The sequence below is a fragment of the Triturus cristatus genome, chromosome 7 (assembly GCF_964204655.1).
Source record: "Triturus cristatus chromosome 7, aTriCri1.1, whole genome shotgun sequence".
In the NCBI taxonomy this organism is placed as follows: Eukaryota; Metazoa; Chordata; class Amphibia; order Caudata; family Salamandridae; genus Triturus; species Triturus cristatus.
In genome coordinates, this window is record NC_140590.1 from 862,465,785 (window position 1) to 862,488,748 (window position 22,964).

Below are 22,964 nucleotides of genomic sequence, written 5' to 3' on the forward strand. Positions count from 1 at the left end.
TTTTTTTAATAAGGTTTTTCAGTTATATATAATATCATCTTCGTTTCTATAAAGGTAAAAAAAAATGCTTAACACTTTGTATTATAACTTTTCAACATAATGCACAGCAGCTACAATGCTCTACAACATAGCCAAAAATTCTGCCTAAACACATAAGCAAAAGACACACAATTGATGGACGGAATGTAGAACAAATCAAAGCATTCACCCCCAGTCAGGAGATCTGGGTTCAATCCATCATTCTTTTGCTTACCATGCTACCCCAGTTTAGACCTGGCCATATGCAAATCAGTCTTGACCCTGTGCCTCATGGGAACAGTCCAGCCAGAACTGCCAAGCCAGGTCCTCCCTGGACCGGAAACAAGCATCCTAAGACCGGTTTTGGGGTTTCACCCCTCTTCAGCCAGGATAGCTTGATTCCAGTGGCACAGTGAGACGTGGGTCCCATGCTGGCCATGCCACTGGAATCAAGCTATCCTGGCTGAAGAGGGGCGAAACCCCGAAACCGGTCCTAGGATGCTTGTTTACAGTCCAGGGAGGACTTGGCTTGGCAGTTCGGGCTGGACTGTTCCAATGAGGCACAGGGTCAAGACTGATTTGCATATGGGAGGAGCTCAACGTCGGTGCCTGCCTTGCCCCACTCCAGGTAACGCTTAGCGTTGGGCGCTAAGTCACGCTAGACATTGCGGTACCGGGCGGGTGGTGGGCCAATCAGACTGTGTGGGCCGTAACCGCGGAAGAGAAGGGCCACCGGGGACTGCGCCTGACTAATTGCGGACCCGACAGTATTCTCGTGCTCGTGCTCACATCCTAGGACAGTCAAGCCAATACTATAAAATAACTGCATAAAGGGTTTTCACCCGGAGTTGGTTCCCCTGGTCTTAGGCGCATCAGAGCGTGTGTGCGCACCAGATACTCAAAAGGGGCAACAACACCTGCCAACGGCTGCTCCCGGAGCCCATAAATAGCAAGGGGAACTCCACACTAAGGATCCTTATCTGGGGCTGGGAGGAACACAGTCCCTGCGTTCATTTTTTTCCTTGTTGGCGGATGGGCGCAGACTGTCAGACAAAGCTGAGCGTGCCTCTCTTAATTCTCTGGTGTCCGGGCCTGGGACAGCTGGAGGCCCCATGAACACTAGCGACGTCAACGTGAACGGAGCCAGTGTTGATGAGAACCAACTGGCCTGTATGGTGCGTCGCTTTGCGTCTCCTCCTACAGGTAGTCAACAGTGACGTATGAGGAAGTGTGCCAGGGAGCCAATCTTTCCAGCTGCGTGGACTGCGTCGCGTGAAACAGTGAGGGAACTTTTCAGGACTGCCACTTGTATACGTGGATGGTAACTGACTTAGTGGCTCTCGCTTATTCTTCTTTTACCTCAGCATTTTGTGTTTTCGCCAGCATCCATCCTTAACCGTTGGGCTCCGGGCTGATCTGCACGCCCCCATTGCTTTTGGAGTGAACTTTGGGTCCAGGTTATTGCTCATAATCCCTGGTGGGACTCCCAGTCCCAGGGTACACCGCAGCACCAGCATTGACAACACCTGGAGGCATGTTCATCGCGCTATAAAGCGCTGCTTCGACCCCCGTCTGCGCCCGTCTGCGACTGACTGTGATTGGTCTGGGCCAACCCCTTAAGAACTGGTTTAAATTGTAGCATAGCGGTAAGCACTTGTTGTAGCCGAGGCTCAACAAAAAACTATATTGTTAATTGCTGTCACTAATTGTAATCGTATCTACGTTTGTTTCTTGTGATTATATACACTGAAGCTAAGTGAAAGGAAGCACGGAAAAATGAGTACGCGAAACGGTGCTGCTGGCACCCTTGATGCTTTCATTATCAGAGCAGAATCACTTTTAACACATGAAATCGAGTTGGCAGAGAGACGGTTGTCACTCGATCCGGCTAGGCTACCCACTTATAGACAAGTTTGTTCACCAAATCCCATTGATAGGTTGCAACTAAATCTAACTACTCCAACACCAACTGCCCCTAACAAGCCAATGGTTTCTGTCGTATCACCTACCTTGGGTTCTCCAATGATATCTAATTCAGCTGACTCAAGTAAGCTAGGAATAAGTTCGAGACTACGTACTTCGAGGCAAGTAGGAGGTTCAAAAGTGAAAGCTAAACAGCCACAAAAGAATAGCAAGAGCGGTTCCAAGAAATTTTCCTCTAAAGAAAAACATGAACAAGAGGGAACTACATGTAATACAGTCAGTACCCAAACCGAGTCTGACTCTACTTCATTTTCTGTTTTATCTGGTGGGGGAGTTGACCAGGTAGAACAAACTGTTTTATCAGTCTTTGAGGCTTCATTTGGCCGAATGTTATCCCAGATTGACAAACGCATGGATATAAAACTTAATGTCATGAAAGTAAAATTAGAGCAGTTAAATTTGGCCATAGAACAATTAAATACACTAAGTGAGGATTTCAAAGTAACACTCAAGGAAGGCGTACAGCAAAAAACTAAGGCGAAAGTTTCAACTACGCACACTCATTACAGAACGAAGGGTGCATGCAGTGGGGAAACTGTGGAAATACCTTTGATTGAAGAGTTGAATTGGGGTGGAAACATAAAGGGCAGGACAGAGGCAGTGTATGCTAGTGACGAAGGTCACAATGTCAGACTGCACGTTCAGGCGGCCATAGATCCCCTGGAAATGATTAGAGTGCCAGAGATAACGCACAGTCCTAAAGGAACTGATCTTATTCCCAACACAGATATCTTATGCCTACCCCCAGCTGCATGTCTGTATGTTTTGGTTCTAGCTGGGGTCCCTACCCTTAAAAGAGAACAGAAAGAGTCATTGCTTAATCTTAAAAACAAAACTGTTGATTGGCTAACCAAGTTTAAAAAATTTAAGCCACAAAATATGAACGACATTTTGATGGTTCACAGGGTAGGGTGGGTAGGCAATTCCTCAAAGAATATAAAAGGGGATTGTATAGTCATAAACTTTAGACGGCCGCATATTGTCCGCAGTTTGTTGGGAGTTCAGGAGGAGATGCCCCTCCAGAATACTTGTATCCATGCCCTACCTCTGGGATACTTTTACAGATCACAATCTGGGAGGCCTGGAAGTGATACTGACGGCCCTCTTTTAACCCGGAATAGATATCAGGAGTTATCATCTTTAGAAGCCGTAGATTGACAACAAACGATAGAACTCTATGGGAGGAAATCATATGATGTAAGGAAGGAAAAGGTAATTGTGAACCAGAACATTACTGGTAGGAAAAAGGGACCAGGGGTTTATCAAAACCGGATGCATGAGGAAGGTTTACAAGAAGAAGGATCACAAGAGTATAACGAGCAGGAAGGTGGGGGAATTACACCTATCCCCCTGTCCATTACATTGGACCGCTTAGATGATGCTATAAGTATCAGTGATACTAGTAGCATCAATAATAATATGATAGGTGAGTCCCAATTTGCTGGTATAACTGATAAATCATCAAAGCTATGTTTTATTTCTTGGAACGTAGCAGGGCTCAATCGGAATCTTAGAGACGCAGATTGGCATGAGTACATCGAACAGAGCGACATCTGTCTCTTACAAGAGACTTGGGCCCTAGAAACCCCTCACAGAGTTGGTTATAAGACCTTTAGCGTGAACGCAATTCCATTGGCAAGAGGGAGGCCATCTGGGGGCCTTGTGATATGGATAAGGGTAACTTTAGCAATTGAAATAACCCAACTGAGTATAACATCTCAAGATATTGTTGGTGTAAAAATTACTACTAAGGATGGAAGAGTACTATATCTATTTAACCTCTATAATAGACCCAGCCTAGCCTCTAATGAATCATTGATTATAGAACACTTGGATTCCATTTTAATCTTTCTAGAGACAAAGGTAAGTGTACTAATAGGCGGGGACTTAAATTGTAACTTTGAGCCTGTGACAGGGCTCAGTAACATTTTTGAGGATGAAGATACGGCTAACAATATTCCAGTGCTAGAAAGTTCAAGCGCAGTGCTGTGCACCGTGGCAGTAGTGCAAATTATGAAATTAGTTGGCGGGCACGCGCTAAGAGCCTGTAATGGGCGTCTACTTTCGGACAAGCCAAAAGCGCACACATTCTGTAGAGGTAATTCACGGAGTAATATTGATTACATACTGGTATCATTGGAACTTTGGTCTTATGCAATTGACCTAAAAACCGATCTAAGAATAGAGAGCGATCATCGCCCTCTCCAACTGTCATTATCTAACCAGCTTCTTCCTTTTTTTCCTCGAAGCATCGAGGATTGTAATATTATCTCTGATGATCTCCTAGTAAGTAACAACCGTCGCTCTTTGAAGTGGCCATATATTTTGGGGAATACCGAGGCTCTGGCAAATATTTATAATATATTTGCAGACACTTTCGAATCTCACATAGACTCAACAATAGAGAAGGATCGTTTTTTGGAGTTGCACAAAGATCTTTTGGTAGCACTGATACCGATTGTGACCAATATTCCAAGGAAAAAGAAAGGAGGAAATAAAAGCCACTACAAAGAGGTAAATTTATGGTATGACAAGGGTTGCCGCGATGTAAAGACTGAATTGATAACTGCAATAAAAAATGGAAATACAATTAGTATCAAGGAGACCAGGATCAAATATAAGAAAACGCGGAAAAAAAAACTGGGACGATGATATTTCGACTGATTTACTCAATGCAGCAAAGACCAAGGACCAATTGGGCTTTTGGAGGCTTGTAGCCAAAGGAGACAAGATGGGGAAGGATACTAAAGACACATATCTTGATGCAGATACATGGGTCGACCATTTTACGAGTTTGAATGCAGTATCAGGAAATAGGATTTCTCAACCTAATGATGGGTTGGTAGCTAATACAAATGATTTTAAACTAGTTTTTACTTTGGATGAAACAATACTGGCAATTAGTGCAGTTAAACCAGGGAAAGCTCCCGGACCTGACAAAATCCTGGGTGATCTACTGAAGCATGATATCAGTGTCTCGGGACCATATATTAATCATTTATGCAACGCCATAGCTTCGGGTGCTTCAATCCCGGAAACCTGGAAAGGGGCCGAAATTATTACAATTTTTTAAAAAGGGAACCATTACGACCCAGCAAACTATCGCCCAATCAGTTTAATAGATATTTTACAGAAAATTTTTGCTAGGCATATTTTAAATCAATTAAATATTTGGATCGCGGAAAACAACGTCCTTACTAAATTCCAGGCAGGTTTTAGAACAAAACTTAGCACAACGGACCAGGTTTTTAGGTTCATGTGCTTGTGTTGGAAATATGTAAAATTAAGAAAAGGACATCTTTACGTTGCCTTTGCAGACTTAAAGGCAGCGTTTGACCTTATTTCACGTGCTTTATTATGAGATACACTGAGACGCCAAGGGGTGCCTGGCGACTTACTTGAGCAGATAATAAGGCTACACAAAGACAATTACGCAAAAGTAAGGTGGGGTCCTAGGGGCGAACTTACAGAAGCAATCCCTATAAGAAGGGGTGTACGCCAAGGATGCGTACTGGCACCTACACTATTTTCACTGTGCGTAAACGATATCCCCAATTTTTTGAATGGTTGCATGAATGATGCACCAGTACTAGGGGGGGAGTTGGTGCCAGCGCTCTTATTCGCTGACGACACCATACTAATATCACAGACACCAAAAGGATTGCAAAGCCTAATAGACTGCTTTTACACACATTGCAACACGAAAGGTTTACAAATTAACTCCAGTAAACCCAAATACATGGCCATAAATCCCCATAAAACCTTTAGGAAAAACATCGTTTTGAATGGCCAAAAGTTGGAGTATGTGCAGAGTTTTAGCTATTTGGGTATATCCCTGGATACAAAGCTGTCATGGAAGTTACAAATGGAATAAAGTAAGATAGCTTTGCTCCAAAATTCTCTACCCATAATGAAAAAGCATAGGAATAGTTTTTCCAAGGCAGTCTCTCCAGCCCTGGAGGTGTTTAAATACAAAGCACAATCAGCAGCATTGTACGGGGCTGAAATATGGGGGCCCCACTGTAAAAAGATTTTTGAGGTGAGGGAAAATACATTTTGTATAGTGCTCCTTAGTCTCCCTGTACGAGCACCATTAACTCCAATTATCCTGGACTTGAATGTAAAACGAACTGACCACTATGCACTTTTAAGACCCCTTACATTTTGGGTAAGGTTATGGTCAACTCCAGAACTAATACATTACAAGGTTGGTTTAGAGGAGGTTATGGAGTTGGATCAGAATAGATGTATTTTGTGGTTTAGACATTTTTTTTTATGGTTTAGAAGGTTGGGCCTGTCCCAGTTTTGGGATGACCCAACCTCACTGTCTTCGGGTTCTAAGAAATTGCTAAAAATCTACTTTCTGGGTATATATCCAAAGCAGTGTGTTATACGGCTCATTTAATGGAACGCTAACGACTAGATTTCTTTTGTTCAAGGACATAGCAAATTTTGAGTCTTTTCTTGATGAAGTGTGCCCTCAACTTGCAAAAACTTTATACATGAAATTTAGATATGGTATATTGAACATAAATGCAATTACATCACGTTGGGCCGTTAATTACGATGGAACTGACAATGTTTTGTGTATTTTATGCCCAGATAAAGTTAAAGAAAATGATCTGCACGTTTTACTCTTTTGTCCTGCATATGTTAAGCCTAGGAAAAAATGTATTATACCCATTTGTAAAAACCTAGGAACAAGATCCAGTAAAGAAGCAGAAAGAATATTAAAGACTGATACAGCTCAAGCAATTGTTTTTAGTATAAGTAAATTCTTACTAGCTGTAAGCTTCGTAAGGGCCAGAGCAGGACTGAAGTTATAGTGAACCTGACCAAGTACTCTAGAGAAATTACTGATGAATTTACTCTGTGTATGTTGAAGGGAATAAGGGAGTTTTATTGTTATAATGTATTAGTTAGAAATTACTATTGAATTGTGTTTTCTTCTCTTTTATCTTACATATAGAAGAACAATCAAATGGACGGTGTAATAGGGTTTGCTAACTCGTGATATCCTCATTTTTAAATTCTTAATGCCTTTTTAACATAGTTAAAATTGTATTTATATTCTTAACCAAGGGCGATAGGCCATTATAAGCCTCTTTCCTTTACTTTTTTATTCACAATTAGTTGAAATGGTATTGATGCACTATTTGTATTAGGTGTTGTATGTATTGTTTGCATCTTTTATGGTTTAAAGGAACCGAAATTAAGATTTTTCTGATTCTGATATGGCTGGGTTCAAACTGGAATGGCATGGTGAGCAAAAAAAACGATGGATTTAGGCCCAGATCTCTGTACTGGGGGGAATGTATGACATTGTTCTGCATTCTGTCCATCAGCTGTTGTTTTTGCATTAAACACATAAGGTCCCAAAGGCGAGACCTATTGGCTATGCCAATGCTTGTTTATTCTAACATGCATTTTAAGCAGTGTGTGACCAGGCACCTTCTATGCACGTGTTTCCTAAAGGGGAAGCAAAAGAAAGTGAAACCGTTTTCAAGGAGGCTGCTCCAAATTCCAACAGCCTCCACGGAGTCATTAGTATGTTCTCCACGTACAGGTAACCACTGTCACGCGCACACACACCGCATTTTAAGAATAAAAATCTCCATCTCATCAGCAGAGCTCTCACATTTTGCAGTTCCATGCGCGAGTAGAAAATCCAGTCCAGGTTTTTTGGTTTGAATTCTGGGACTTGCAGTCAGTCCTTTTGATCCAATTATAAAACAAGGACTACAAGTCCCAGAATACAGAGCTAAAAAACAAACCTGGCTTGAATCGGATTCTCACACACGGACCTAGGAAATCTGAGAGCTATGCATAAAGCAACCACAGGACATGAAACTCGGACAAACACTAGACTAGCTTCTCGATTTCCTTGGCTGTTCATCTTTCCACATCAACAATTGTAAAACCGTGACAACTCTTAAAGAATAAGGATAGCTTGTTTTGTACGTAGCGCTTGCTGTCAATCTGACTGCTTCGTAGCACTGCAAACTGCACCTGTTAATGTGATTGAGTCCTGTAATCCATAGTGTATAGCCTTCAGATGGACTAGGCAGAAAGAAAGGAAAGAAAATTAACTGAACAGGCAAGCGCCTCGGAGGCAGGAAAGTGTGAGGAGCAATACGGAAAACTGTCATGGACTGTCTAAGAGATCAGTCCCGTTGTGACAGCCTCCTTGACCTGCACTACAAGTGTGGAGTCCCATAGTGACAGAGCCACGTCCGCCGCTCGCACCAGTGGTATCATAGTGCAACATGGCTGCTGCAACAACAGGCGTAGTTTCCACTAGTGTTGGGCAGTGCATGGCCGTGTTTTTTTATTCCATGATACAAGCGGATGAGCTTGGGCTCCTCTCCGCCCGCCCTCCCGCTCAACCCTCGCCCCACCCCGGCAGTCACTGGAAAACAGGAGGAGCACGTTGCCAACAGTAGAAACAATAATGATCATTTCTAAAATAAAACAAACAGAGGAAATTGACATTTTATCGAATAAAGTGCATCAAGCAAGTAAAGATATATATTTGTTTAGCAGACAAGTAATGGAGGAAAAAAAAGCCCAGAGAGCGCCCGCGGGACGCGAACCCCGAAGGATTGAACACGAGAATCATGTAAATTGAGAAGGAACCGCTGAGCTAAAGCTGGCCCGAAAGTTTCAGCCAGCTAAAAGTTATAACACAGTGAATGTCACTGAGGGTGGTGCTTACAGTGGGTTTTGATTGGTAACTGAGGACACACCCACGGCTCACATTGCTTTCCTTTCATTACTGGCAGTAGCCATTGGAAAGCTATGTTCCTCCCTTATGAATGCACTTAACCCTTGAGAGGAGGTTATTCATAGAACTGGAGGTATAGCAGTTATATATATATATACAATTAACATTTCCATGCTGTGTAATTGTCTATGAAGCCAGACTAGGCAGCAATTTACCAAGGGGCTGGCTAAATTTCTTGCTTAAACAGCTATTAGGTACTATGACAGCTCTCAACTTTTCGTGGTGCACTTATGATTGGACCATGCAGTCCAGGGTGTTTTTCTGTGCTTTCTGGGAATTTTAATCCTGATTTTATAACAGGATTAATAACAGAGTCAAAAAGACTGCACATTACGCAATTCAACAAAATCCTGACCGAATGAACTACTGAAGCTTTGAACCTGGGAAACTTGATAGCTCTATATGGTTTGGTTGATGCTATGAAGAATAATACTTTTATTTAAACAGGCAGGCTTTCAATCAACACATTCAAAAAAGATTCCTGGACATGGCAAAGTGGTTGAAATCTTACGATTGGGTGCTATTTTAATTACGATGAGGCAATCGGAAATAATACGTGTCATGCAATCAATGGACAATTTGAAATATTACACTTGTAATCATTATTATTGAATTTTTATTATATAATTCATTGCAAGTCCAAATGAATATGCTGCAAATTAAGCGAAACGCTGTAAATTAACTGCTAAAATTCAGTATCATTATATCATTTAAAGATGGCGCCCATGCTAGCTATGTGAACCAGGCAGCAATGTAGTCCTTTGTTTATATCATTTACACACTGTGTACTATATCATGTGACGAGTGTCAACATCGTATCGACCCGTGACCAAGAAACCGGAGGGTTTCGAAACGCGTCGGGAGTTGTTTGCCACAAACTTGATGGAATAAAGCACACTGTTACAAACAAATTGGAGCTCGGCGCAATCTTTATGAGCAAAGGATTGATTGATGGAATATATATATATATATATGTATATGTATATATATATATATATATATATATATATATATATAGTTCCTCTCGTCAAACAGGACAAAAAGTGGGCACTCAATACAGTGTATCTTTTTTACAATCCTTTATTGCAGCTCATCCACACACTGACACGTTTCGTCTGTCTTCAGCCTTCTTCAAAGTGTACAAAATGCACCACGTAGTGAAATATTTAAAAACATCCTTCATCAATATAGAAGAAACACTCCAATGGAACATACATTAAAAGTAGATTTAAGAAAACAAATCCATAAATCCACCACATGTGATAAATCCTATTCAAACAATAAGGGATGTTACATATTGTTTCTTTCCCTCTATTTTTACTATTTCGAGTGCCATAAATTGAATTAATTTCATTTCCTATTGGAGCGTATGGAACATAATTCGCCAATACCGGGCCAGTGCCCACTTCTCAATACTTCAAGTAATGTTTTTTGACAAGCAATAATTCTATTCACATTTATTCATATATCACTCCGTGTGGGGTTTCTCTCATGATCATTCCTATTTTCATTTTATACACATATATGATATAAACACAGGCTGAAATCAATGTCTTCCATTTTATCATTCCCCTATCTCCCCTCTCGGGGGGGAAGTTTTTAAATCCAAGCTATATGTGCATAGTCACATTATAATAGCAGCAAATAATCCATAGTAAATATTCATTCACTACATAATAAATTTACACTAAATATCCTTTAAAAACCTAATTATTAAATGAAATACAATATATCCTATATTATTATTATGGTAAACAAATCACTGCGAGATGTGCAAAATCACAAGATGTAAACAATTTCCTACTCAATATAAAAAATATTTTATCAAATTCATGTTTAAACAACTTAACACATATTGCCATAAATATGCAACCTCAGCAATTTCCATAACCACATATCCATTATAGTGATTACAGATCAGGAAATATAATAAAACTAGAATAAATAATTAAGATATGTTTCAAGTCTGAAATTCATATTCCTGCATACACCAAACTAGGAATTGATCCCTTTAAGATTTCTCCATATAAAAACCTATTCTTATAACAACCTAAAAAATGGAAGGCAGCAGCAAATTCAATTCAATTAACCTACATGAAATTCCATTTCCCCATCTCTGTTCCATCCTGCTGGGAATTTTGTTTGTATACTCAGAATATATCTGGATTCCAGAATTCTCAATCAAATTACTCTATTCCCACTTCGCACGTTTAAAGACACTCTGTCTCCCGCAAAATAGTTAAGTCTTCCTGAGTCACTGTCTATTTTTTCAAAAAAGTGTCTTGCCACAGGGTAACTAAAATCATGATTTCTTGTAGCCCTCTGATGCTCCAAAATGTGTTCCTTAAAAGGAAATATGGTACTTCCTACATATAAGGGGGAACATGGGCAAGTTAGCACAAACACACAGTGATCAGAATTACAGTTGAAACTATTAACTCTTCTGTTTTGTCTATCTGAGGTGGTATATTCTGATGTATTCACAACCACCTTGCAGGCCTGACAGTGATTGCACTAAAAAAATCCATACAGCCACGTATCCGATTTCCAATTCCTAGAGAAATAACTATGAATTAACTCATCTCCAAGGGTCCTCCCCTTCCTATAGGTTATAGCAGGTACCACTGGAAAATCATTTCCTATCACTGTGTCACCTCTGCCTTTTGACCAATGTTTTTATAAGAGAGAAGACATGCCAGGCAGGGAAGGCATATCTGCTCCCACTTGACGGGAGCTTTGAAAACATTCCCACTGGGTGGGAGCAGACTTTTGTTTCCCTGCGTGCACTCTTGCAGGCAGGGAAACTCACATTGCTCCAACCCAGCAGAAGCAAACAAAAACAGCTGCTCTCAACATGCTGGAGAGATGCCAGCACCCGTAGCACCCAGGATAGGTGTGTGCGTGGAGCAAGCTGTGCCCATCGGGGCCCAAGGGCTCGCCCTGCAGCCCCCAACATACAGTTTGTGCCCTCCTCCTGTTAAAGGTCCCAGGGGTGGGGTCCCAGGGCCCCTTGTGACTCAGGAAGGGGAGGGGCATGCATCCCCCTCCCAGTTAGAAATCTATTTTGGTCCTGGGGGATGGGGTCCCCGGAGCCACTATTGGCTCGGGGAGGAGGGCTGTGCACCCCCCTCTTTTTAATTAAAAAAATTGGTTCATTGACTGTGCTATGTAACAAGATTTTTAATGATTATATAATTAAACGACCTGTGTGCTTTTTCAAAACTCCTGTGGTACCAAATTGGTTTGAGTGTTGTGATGTGATGAAATCTCACAGTATAGCTCAATAGAACACAATTCAATCCAGCATACAGGACAGTGGTCCTGGTCACGACTTCCTTATGGAACTACACCCCTTCATTGTCTCTGTGCCACCTCCCATCGGTGTGACCCTCGAGGAACTTGTCTGCCAGTTATTATCGTCAAAGCTTGAATAAGGCTCTGGTGCTCTGGTGCCCCACAAATAAAATGTGCGACCCATTCACTAGTTCACTAGTTTGCTCGAGTTTTTATCCCTGGTAGTATAGTAGGTGGGAATGAAATTCATAGTCCCTTGCTACCAAGAACTCCATGTCTTCACTTCACCCCAGGTAGAGGCCCATGGTACTTAGATGCATCCATGGGCGTCCGCAGAAATTTTTCAAGGGGGGCTAACCTGACAAATGAAGAGGGGTGGCTAATGTTAATCAATAGGGGCGGGGCTAAAATGGCAGACAATCAGGATCGGGTAATGCTCAGGCCAAGCTGAGAAAAAAAAGTGGTGAATTCTGCATTTGATACTGGACAACAATTAGAGCACACATGAACCCTAAAATTACCCACCTGGCCCCTTAAAACTCATACATTCCCTGATCCCTAAAATTAGCCCCCTGACACCCCAATACCTATAACCCAAAACCCATACCCACCTTGAACCCTAAAATTACCCCTGCCCCCCAAAACTCATACCCTCCCTGAACCCTAAAATTACCCCCTGGCACACCAACACCCATACCCACCTGGAACCCTAAAATTACACCCTGGCAGCTGGTACCCCTAAACCCATACCCACCCAGAACCCTTAAATTACCCCCTGGCACCCTAATCACTAACCTACCCTGAACCCTAAAATTACTCCCTGGCACCCTAAAACCCACACCCAACCTGAACCCTAAAGTTACACCCTGGCACCCCAAAAGCTGAACACTACAAGCTTACACTACATTTGCATATTCAGAGGGGACTGTCCTCCTTGACATTTCCATGCATATAAGTCTAGAACACCGTTCACTTAGAGTAACCTAGATATGCAGCCAGTAGGTAATGCTGATGCTGTAGAATGCATTAAAATTACTGGAACTTACTTAAAAACTGCAGCCTACTCTTCTGATACTATTCAGTGGAGTCGGACTGAGCAGCAGCACTGTCGTCCTGGCATCCAACCCCTCCCGAAGGTCTCACTGTGTAGATCAGAGGCATTCAAACTTTTTTAGGCCAAGCCCCCTTGACAATATTTTTTAGGAGTGGAGGCCCCCCCAATCACTTACATTTCTGGAAGTTGGGATTTAGCATCTTTGGCAATCATTTTTACCCCGAGTTGTTATCTGACAACTAATTTTCACGATTTCGAAACAACATTATCAGTGTTTTGTAAATTTAAGATTTGTGAGCTTTAAATCTGGCCAAAAATCACAGAACTCATGCAACACCATTTGACGGAAAACTTTCTTTTGAGTGAAAACTGCCAAAAGGTCAGTGCATGCAACCCCAACTTTCAGGACCCCATCTAGTACTGTGCAGCCCGATCCAGCAAATAATCAGAATGTTGGCAGACTTGGCAACCAGATCATTCTCTGGGCAAGGTCTTTGCTCTGAAGATACAACTCAATCTATGGAAATTCCCGCTGCCATATATGTTTATTTTGTACTATCCCACTAAAGCAGTATAGATGCCTTGGGCCCTGGTGCAAGCAATGAAAACGATAAATCTGGGATTATCAGGGTTTAATGGGCCGGATGTAGCCACGGTCTGTGCAGGTAAAAGCGGTGGGACCGGGTGGGGGGGGGGGGGGGTTATTTCGACGGACGATGATGAGAGAAAATTAAATAAATAATTAATTTTCACTTGTCATTGTCCATTGAAATCCCCCACCACTCCCGCCCCTCTTACCTGCACAGGTCGCGGCTGCCGGATATAAATTAAGGCTGTTGCAGGCAGTTACTTGACAGCACTATCACAAATGAACAGGAGGAAGTGAAAAACTGCAACAAATGGCCTAAATTTGCCTTGTTATTATGGGAAATACTTTGACAAAAGATAAAATTTAATGTTGCCTAAGACTCTGAAATTGCCTGAATCACAGCAGATTTGCAGAATCCAAACTGCGGTTGGCTAAAACGCCAGGACTCACAGTGATAAGTCTCTCAACTGGGGCCCTCTTGATAGCATAGTGCAAGGACACTAGGTCATCAACATCTGCACAGCGCAATTATGCTGTATGTAAGACCCCATAGCGCTCTATCTTTTTCAGCTTGTTTTTAGTTAATGGTTCCTTTTTGTCTGACCATCAGGGTGTTGCTCTGCCTTTTAGAAACATTCTCAGGAAAGACAGCATCACCTGGACCATGCGCGACAGAGGTGACTCAGAAGTTTGTAAGCTAATAAAATGTCTTCGAGGAAAGAGAATGCAGGCACCTCCAGTATCTGCCACCATATAGTGGTTGTTTGCGTGATTTAACATCTATAAATAGATTTTGACTGGCTGATGCTACATAAATTTGTTTAGCAAGCCCATCTACTGCTGCCTCTGCGACTAGCGTGACTAGTGGCATACAGCATGTAGTTCTACAGTGGACTTTGTGGCACATGGCCCAAGTGAGTGTCTGTAGGAGAGTAGGGTCTGCAATCCTATGATCACCCAGATTTTTTGCTTTTGCTTCATTGGTTTACGACTTTCCCCGGCTATGGGCCTGCCAATCAGACCCACAGCCTAGCTGTTCTCTCTCGAAATTATCACATGTACATTAGGTGCATCCACTAATTGGAACTGGGCCGCCTTGTCAGTCCCTGTCTCAGCATACCACAGGTATCCAGGGCATCGGTGTACCCAGGGCCTACCAGGGGCTGAAGCATGTATTATGCCACCCCTGGAATGGCCGCCCAAATCTGACACAACTGGCTGCACGACAGCTGGGGCCATGTGGTGTAATCACCCGTTGCTGTAGGTGTAGTATTCCTACACCTAAACCCTAAAATGGACACATGGATTCCTATCAGTCACTCCTATAGCAGGCCTTATCAATCCTGAAGGCAGAGTGCAGGGAATCATGTGGGACGGTGCTCTGGCGCGAGCTGAGCCCGTCGACGGCTTGCGGAACCAAGTCCTAATAGCCGTTCCATGGTGACGCGGGCCAACTACTTTTAATGCATTATAATCCTTGCGGTTATTTGCTAACTTTGGCATCGCATCACCTATACATGTCGAGTAAGGTGTCATACGAATGGGAATACGAACCCCTCGCCAGTCCTGGTGACGGGGTTAGCATTCCCCCCTTTTAGAGGGACACGACATGGAAGTAACCTTGAACCCCGGTTAAAGTTGACTCAAGCCTCAGCATCACAAAATGGATGCTGCCACCAGACACAAGTCTGACCTCCTGCTGCTGGGGGACCTTCCAGCAAGGGGAGCTTGGACAAAGGGTTTCCTGTCGAGGGCGGTGTTAGCACCGTCCCAGACAGGGTTTGTGTATCCCAGGTAGGCAGGGCTGAAAGGAAGGTGATTGCCAGTGGCACCCCGGTGCTCACTGTGCATAGCCCGGCTCAAACCAGTTTCGGGGGCACACCAGCCCCTGAGCTGGCGCGAAGCCGGACAAAGGATAGGGGTGTAACCACCCCCCTCCTGGCTCCACCCATAGGTAGAACCTAGTCACGGGCCAGCCCCTTTTCTTAGAATAAAGGTAGGAGCGAGTCCCCTTCCCAAATTGGATAATCAGATAATCGGATAACTCCGAATCACGAACTACTTTCCACGAAAGGAACTCTTGACTATTTCTGAAGACTCTCCCTTGTGGCTAAGGAGTAGCCACCCTGCACCAGCAGGCACCATCTAAGCGCTTGCGGTTTGCTGTAAGTCTCTCCTACGGATCAAGACTGCCCAGCTCGACGAGACCCGAGTCCCTGCCATCTCTGACCTTTTACCTACCTCATCAGCCCAGCTGAGAGTCATAGGTGTGACGAGACCTGCGGGACCGGCTATCTTCAGAACCTGCACGACGCTTATCTAGCACGCCCACTGAGGGACCCTCGAGTGAGTGCACCTAGGGTTTGAGAAGCCCTAACCCTGAGCAGCTCCAGCATCGAAGTCTGTCTCCCCAGCATCCACGAGATCTGCGTGGGGGCCCTTCCGCTCCTTGTTGTTCACCGCGTTGTTCGACCACTTGCCGACCGGCTTGTGGCCCTCTTCACGACGCACCACGATTGTTTCATCACTAGTCTGGTTGCTCCAGACTGGCTCTTGCTCCCCTTCAACAGAGGAGTACCACGGACCCTCCTGGTCCACTCCCGACGCCATCTTGACTCCCCCGCTTGGGTTGCCACTGCCAAGATCCGCTGCCCCTGCCTGGGCCCAGCATCATCGACAGCAGACACCTTCGTGGGACAGCTCGCCCTCCATCCTGGTCGCCGCCGCGCCTCCTGGTCCGAGGAACAGCCGAGTCCGACGTCACCCACTCACCTGGTCGAGGTGACTTCAGCCGGTACCCTCCTGGTACCCACACGATCGCTGGCTAGCGGTTGAGAACTGAGTCCCCTCTGCTTTCAGGTTTCCTTCATCACCGATCCAGGCTTGGATCGCTCCGAACATCGTCACTGGTCGCCTGCCAGCAACTTCTTCTTTCAGGCTCCTGAGACTACACGAGGACTCCCGACATCTTGCCGAACTTCACGCAGCCGCAGCCCCCGGGCTAGGTAACTCGAGCATCTCGGTGCTCCATCGCAGGTTCGCTCTACAAGTGTCCAGTTCCTTTTTCGTTTAGTCCCACTGATCGGATCACTCCGGAATCAGTACCTCCAGACTCTAACCATTCGCATTTCACTGTTAGTGTAGATGGTTTCTCGTGCCCCTCGGGCATTTGTGTAAATTGTGCAACTGAAGTATTTTCCTTTTTTTTTTTTTTTTTTTTATTTATTTAATAATTTTATTCAGCAGTGTCAGCAATACAAAAAAATCTCATATAGGCCAAAGATTCATACATCTCAAAACCCAAAAAAATCATTTTAAGACATTCACAGATATTATAACTGTTCGCCACCAGACAGCCACTTGGTAATCGGAGCCCACAGTTGCTCCCCGAATTGTTTTCTTCTATGTCCCTTTAATTTATATAAAGCAACTTCCATGTGATATAGAGCAAGGATCCTAGACCTCCATTCAGAAAAAGAGGGTGGATCTGAACTTAGCCACTTCGTGGTGACACAGAGGCGAATTACAGCCATACTCAAAAATAAGAAGCCCCTCTGTGGTGCCAGCCTTCTATTATTTACCAGTTCAGGCTCAGTTCCAAATAACACTAAACCCGAATTGAGTATTATCGAAAGTTCTAAAGCAGAGTTCAGGAAAAGTTGCACTTCGCCAAGAAAATGGGTTAATGAGGGACAAAGAAAGAACATGTGTGCAGCCTCCGCTGCGCTCTCACCACAGCGCGCACATTTGTCCCCTCTTCCCACTTTCCATTTTGCAAGCTTGGCTGGAGTATAATAAAGATCGAAAACTGACATAAAGCACTGGCTCTTTAAACTCCCTGAAAACAAGATAGTGCTTGCCATTTCTAGCGACTCCTGCAAGTCTAAATTCTGAATCCCTATCTTCCTATTCCATTTAAGTTCCTGGATTTGGAGGTCATCATGCTGGCCACGGCTAGCCTCTTTGTATAGCTGAGATAGATTCATCTTAAAACTTAACACTTTAAGTATCGGGATTCCCTCTAGTGAACATATACCGTCTGCGATAGCTTTATCTACATAGCTACGCAGCTGTAAGTATTTAAAAAAATCCCCCCTTCCCAAATTAAATTTTTCACTCACTGAAGCATAGGGCATTAGTTGGCCATGTTCACATATATCCCCCAGAGTCCTGATACCGGCCAGCCGCCACTTCCGAGCAACAGAGTCCATAAGGACTATGGACAGAGCCCCAGGAAGCCCAATCGGTGTATAAACATTAACTTTATTTATCCCACACAGCAAGCCTATCTTTTTCCAAACATAAAAAGCTGCGGCCAAGACCTTAAATCTAGTTTTTTTGTAGTAGCTAGGTTCAATAACTCTAACTAGTAAGTACCGTGCTTCAATGCCGAGAATCATTTCAAAAATAGAAGGGGTTACTGCCGAATCCGTAAGAGCCCTTTCACCATAAATCAAAATACGACAGTATTGAAGCATCGAAACATAATAATACAAACGAAAATTTGGAATGGCCCACCCACCTCGACTAAATGGCATAGAGAGCCATTTCATGGCTCTTCTTGACCTTTTATAACTCCAAAGGAACCGAGAGCAGAGTCTATCTATCTTCACAAATAAGGAATTAGGAAAAATTAACGGAATCGCCCTAAATATATACAGAAACTTCGGAAAGATCATCATTTTGATTACATTGCTTCTTCCATAAAGTGATAAGTGCAGGTGATCCAGTCTCTCCAGAGTCCTATCAGACTCTAATATTATAGGGTCAGCGTTCAGGGCTGGGACTTCCTCGACTTTCGCTGAAATTCTAATACCCAAATATACAGCCTGATCAACTAATAAATTAAGATCAGCTGGGCATCCCTTTTCTGAATGCAAGACCTGAGTCTTGGTCAGATTTAATTTATATCCTGAATACCTGCCAAAATCACTCGTCAAGCTCTCAATTCTATCTAGCGCTTGAACAACGTCACTAGTCAGAACTGCTATGTCGTCAGCATAAGCTAACACTTTAACCTCATGTAGCCGAGGTTTGACAGGAGTAATTAGCAAGTCGCATTCCAGCTTATAAATCAGTGGCTCTATATACAGAGCGAAGAGCAAAGGAGAGCAGGGACACCCTTGACGTGTGCCCCTCCACACCTTAAACTCCTCAGTTACCAGCCCAGAAACCCTTACCACTGCCTCCGGCTTTATATACATAGTCTGTATGGCCTTCACAAATTCGGGAGGGAACCCCTTCCAACTAAGCACTGCCCACAGGTAGGCCCAGGAGACCCTGTCAAATGCCTTCTCAGCATCTAACAGGGCCACCCCGACCCGTGACCCAGTCGCCTGCGCCCAATCCAGAAGAGATATAACCCGACTAACATGATCTGTGGTGCCTCGTCCCGCAATAAAACCATGCTGTCGTGGTGAGACTATTGACACAATAATTTTCGAGATTCTCACAGCAAGAATTTTTGAGTAGATTTTGCTGTCTGCATTAATTAAAGAAATAGGCCGATATGAGCCTAGTTGGAGCCCGTCTTTCCCTTTTTTCTTAAAAACCATAATAATCGTTTTGGACCAGGACTCTGGCGGAGAGCCCTTAAAAGCATATTGCAACAGCTTCAACAGCTCTGCCCCCAACTCGCCCCAAAACCTCCTATATATCTCCAAGGGTATTCGATCCGTACCCATCGCCTTGCCACAGGGGAGTGAAAAAATAGCGGTCTGAACTTCTTCCAACGTTATTGGAGACACCAAACTATTCCTCTGTTCTTCTGACAGAAAGGTAGAATCAATCCCTGCTAAAAAGCTTTCCGCCTTTTCAGTGCCCTCAGTGTCCTCATTGCGATAGAGATTCTCATAAAATACTTGAAAGGCTTTCCTCACACCAATTGGGGTTGTCTGAGTTATTCCCTGCATGTCTTTAATCTTCAAGATTTTATTCTGAACCTCCCTTTGTCGCAGTCGATTAGCTAAAACCTTGCCAGACTGCTCACCATGCTCATAACATTCCCTTTTGTGAATCTGAAACTTAGCTGCCACCTCCTCAGCAAACTGTTGATATACAACTGACCTATGAATAGCTAATTTTCGTAATATCTCCGTTAAATCCCGTCCTTCTTTAATATATTTATCCAGCTCACATTCAGTATTGTTTAGGTCCTTTATACGTTTATCTAGAACCGATTTATTATTCTTGCGCTTATGAGCGACAAAACTGAGGGTCTCCCCCCTAAGTCCCGCCTTAAATGCATCCCAAACGGTTCCTGCAGATGCTGTGTTCCTATTTATCTCAAAAAAACTAGGTATCCAGGCCTTAATATGGCTACAATACTCCGGATCCAGCAGAACTTTCCTGTCAAACGTCCACTCAGAGTTTCGCGGGGTACCTATATCAAACTCAATTTTTAAGACTACAGGGTTATGGTCGGATATAAACCCAGGCAGTGTAAAAACCCTCGCATTTCCAAGCAGGGAATATGAGACAAAAAAATAGTCCAACCGAACCAATTTTTTATGGGGGGCTGAGAAATACGTGTACCCCAGTTGATTAGCATTTAATTCAATCCATGCATCGGCTAATCCTTGATCCAAAACCAAGCCGCGCAAACTTCTGAACACTCTAGGTTTCCTGCCATAATAAGCCGGGCGACCTATAGCATCAAATCTTTCATTTAAATGTATGTTCAGATCCCCACAGATTATGAACGGCTGAGCCCAGGTAGACAATTCTAGGTTAATTTTATCAAAAAATTCAGATTCATCCAGATTTGGACCATACACAGTACATATTGTAAGCTTTACACTATTAACAACAACTTCAGCCATTGCCCAGCGCCCCCAATTATCCTCTTTATGTTTCCTAACAATTAATATCCCCTTCTTAGACAAAATAGCCACCCCTCTAAGATTTGTTGACTGGCGTGAGCAGGTAACCAATTCCATTCCCAGACCCCTAAACCACCCTCTATTCACCCACGCTATATGCGTCTCTTGTAGACACAAAACATCCCATGACATAGCCTGGATTATACTGGCCAAAACCCTTCTCTTATTAGGGTCATTTAACCCACATATATTAAGAGAACAGACTGTGAATTTTAATCTTTTATGATACTGTATACTAAGCCCTCCAAGTCACATCTCTCTCCCCAATACTCCCCGCCCTTTACAAACATCTTCGCTTCTCTGGCCAAACTGATCATTGCATATATAGCAAATAACTTAACATTCCTAAACAAATAAGTTAATGGGCTCCCTTCAAACCAAGCAAAAGATTGTGCCTCCACTGCTGAAATTTTTACCCCCCCCCTACACCTACACCTACTACCCCTACATCCCCCTACCCTGTGCAACCCCCCCCACCAACCCCACCACTCCGCCCCCCCCCTCCCCCTCCCCAGTGCCTTACCAACCCCATGAGGCATAAGGGATCTCGTCCCTTGCGATGTAGAGTCGGGCTCCAGGCTTCCCACTCCCCTCGCTTACTATCTCCAAACCAGACTGGCTCTATTGAGCAAAAACCAGAAAAAAAATCTAATAACCACACACAGTCACGCCATTGATTACTTAAGGGTCTGCAGAAACTCCTTAGCAGACAGTTCATCAGAGAACATCATTGTCCGACCTTTATCAACAATCTTCAGCCTGGAAGGATTCTGCAGATATACTTGTACACCTTTAGCCTGAAACTGCGGGATCAGCTGCCGCATCCTCCATCTGAGATCAACAGTAGGCTGGCAAAAATCAGGCCTCACGAAAAAGTCACAATCCTTGGCATGACCTTTCTTGTTGGGACGCGCAATATCATAAAGGGCTTCGCGAGCCAGAAAGTTATTAAGCGATATAAGAATAGCTCGAGGATAAGAGCTCTCACTCGACTTTTTCCTCTGAACAGCCGGGAAACGATGGGCTCGTTGTATCTCTGCTCGCCAATCCCACTGTGTGAGACCTGGAAAAGCCTCCTCAAATAGTTCGGCAACAAATTTACGCACGTCCAATCCCTCTTTGCCCTCGGGGACCCCCAAAATTCTTAGATTGTTGCGTCTTAAACGGTTTTCCAAATCCGTCAATTTCCAAAAAACGTCATCTCTGTGAGCCTTTATAGAGCCGGTGATTTCTCTCTGCTTTGTAAGATCATCCTCCAAGACAGATATGCGGGACTCGGCCTCACTGATTCTGTTAGACATATCTGTGCATGTCTTCACTACCCTCCGAATTGAGTTCTGGATTTTCTTGGACGAATTCTGCATGCGAATACTTTCGGCCTGAGTTTCCGCCCTATGCGCAACAATCAAGTCATAGATAGTAGCCAGTGTTACTTCACCATTCTCTGCACATGTACCAGCAGCCCCAGCCAGGGATAATAACTGGGTCTCTGAAGAAGGCATAGCTGTGTTTGGGGAGCCCTCATAGTCCCAAGAATGTGACACGTCTGACCCAGGTGGGCTCTCGGCCCCTTCGGCTGTGACAATAACGCCGCTTGTGGTCTCTAACATCTCTTGTTCCCCATGGTTCTGGAGTTTCCTTTGCTTCAGGGAGCCTTTCATTTTGCCCCCACTGGTGCCAATACCTAGGCCAGGTACTTCCATCCCCTCATCTACAATGCTCTCATCAGAAGAGTGATCAGATAGGGAGAAGAAATCATCAGCACTAGACAACTTATCAAGGGGCTCACTTAACTCTGTAGCGCGATGTAAGTCTACCATATTTGAGGTGATTAAAGTACCCATTGGAGCGTCAAGTGCATCATATGCCATCCTAATTCTTCCATCAGGACTAGGAATCTCAGTCGAGCCCTGGCTTACTCCTCCACCATCATCCGTAATTTTAGCAATAGCATTATCAATGCATAATTCCATTGCCAGTAAGGGAACTTCATTTCCCACAATGCAGCAGGAAGAAACATCATTGCCCGGCCCTGGTGTTGTAGATACTGCAGCTGCCTCGGCCCCCCCCGATTTTGCACTCTCCACACTCACCGGGACCAAGACATCAGTCACCCGATCGTCCACACCCAGAGCTGGCTTCGCGCAAAGTGCTGAGTCACTTCCTCGATTCTTCCTGCTTGTTTTTTGCGTGAACATTACAGGTATAGTCGATATAGGTGGACACCGCGCTTGAGGTGAGCCTAGAGGCTCAGCAGTGAAATCCTTCCGAGGCCCCTTGCCCAGACCTTCCGAATCTTCCTGCTCTCCCGCTACATTGATTGGGATAGGGCCCCCCTTACTTTGTCCCACGGCTGCAGCA

General features: G+C 44.0%; 1 long non-coding RNA gene across 1 annotated transcript in view; it reads left to right on the forward strand.

Annotated features, from left to right (window-relative positions):
- The first annotated feature begins 1,264 nt into the window (after window positions 1-1,264).
- LOC146810762 (uncharacterized) overlaps window positions 1,265-22,964 on the forward strand; it is a 259,819-nt gene continuing 238,119 nt past the window's right edge. The window contains exon 1 of the long non-coding RNA XR_014965729.1: window positions 1,265-1,664. This is a non-coding gene — a long non-coding RNA (uncharacterized LOC146810762). The remainder of the gene's footprint in view (window positions 1,665-22,964) is intronic.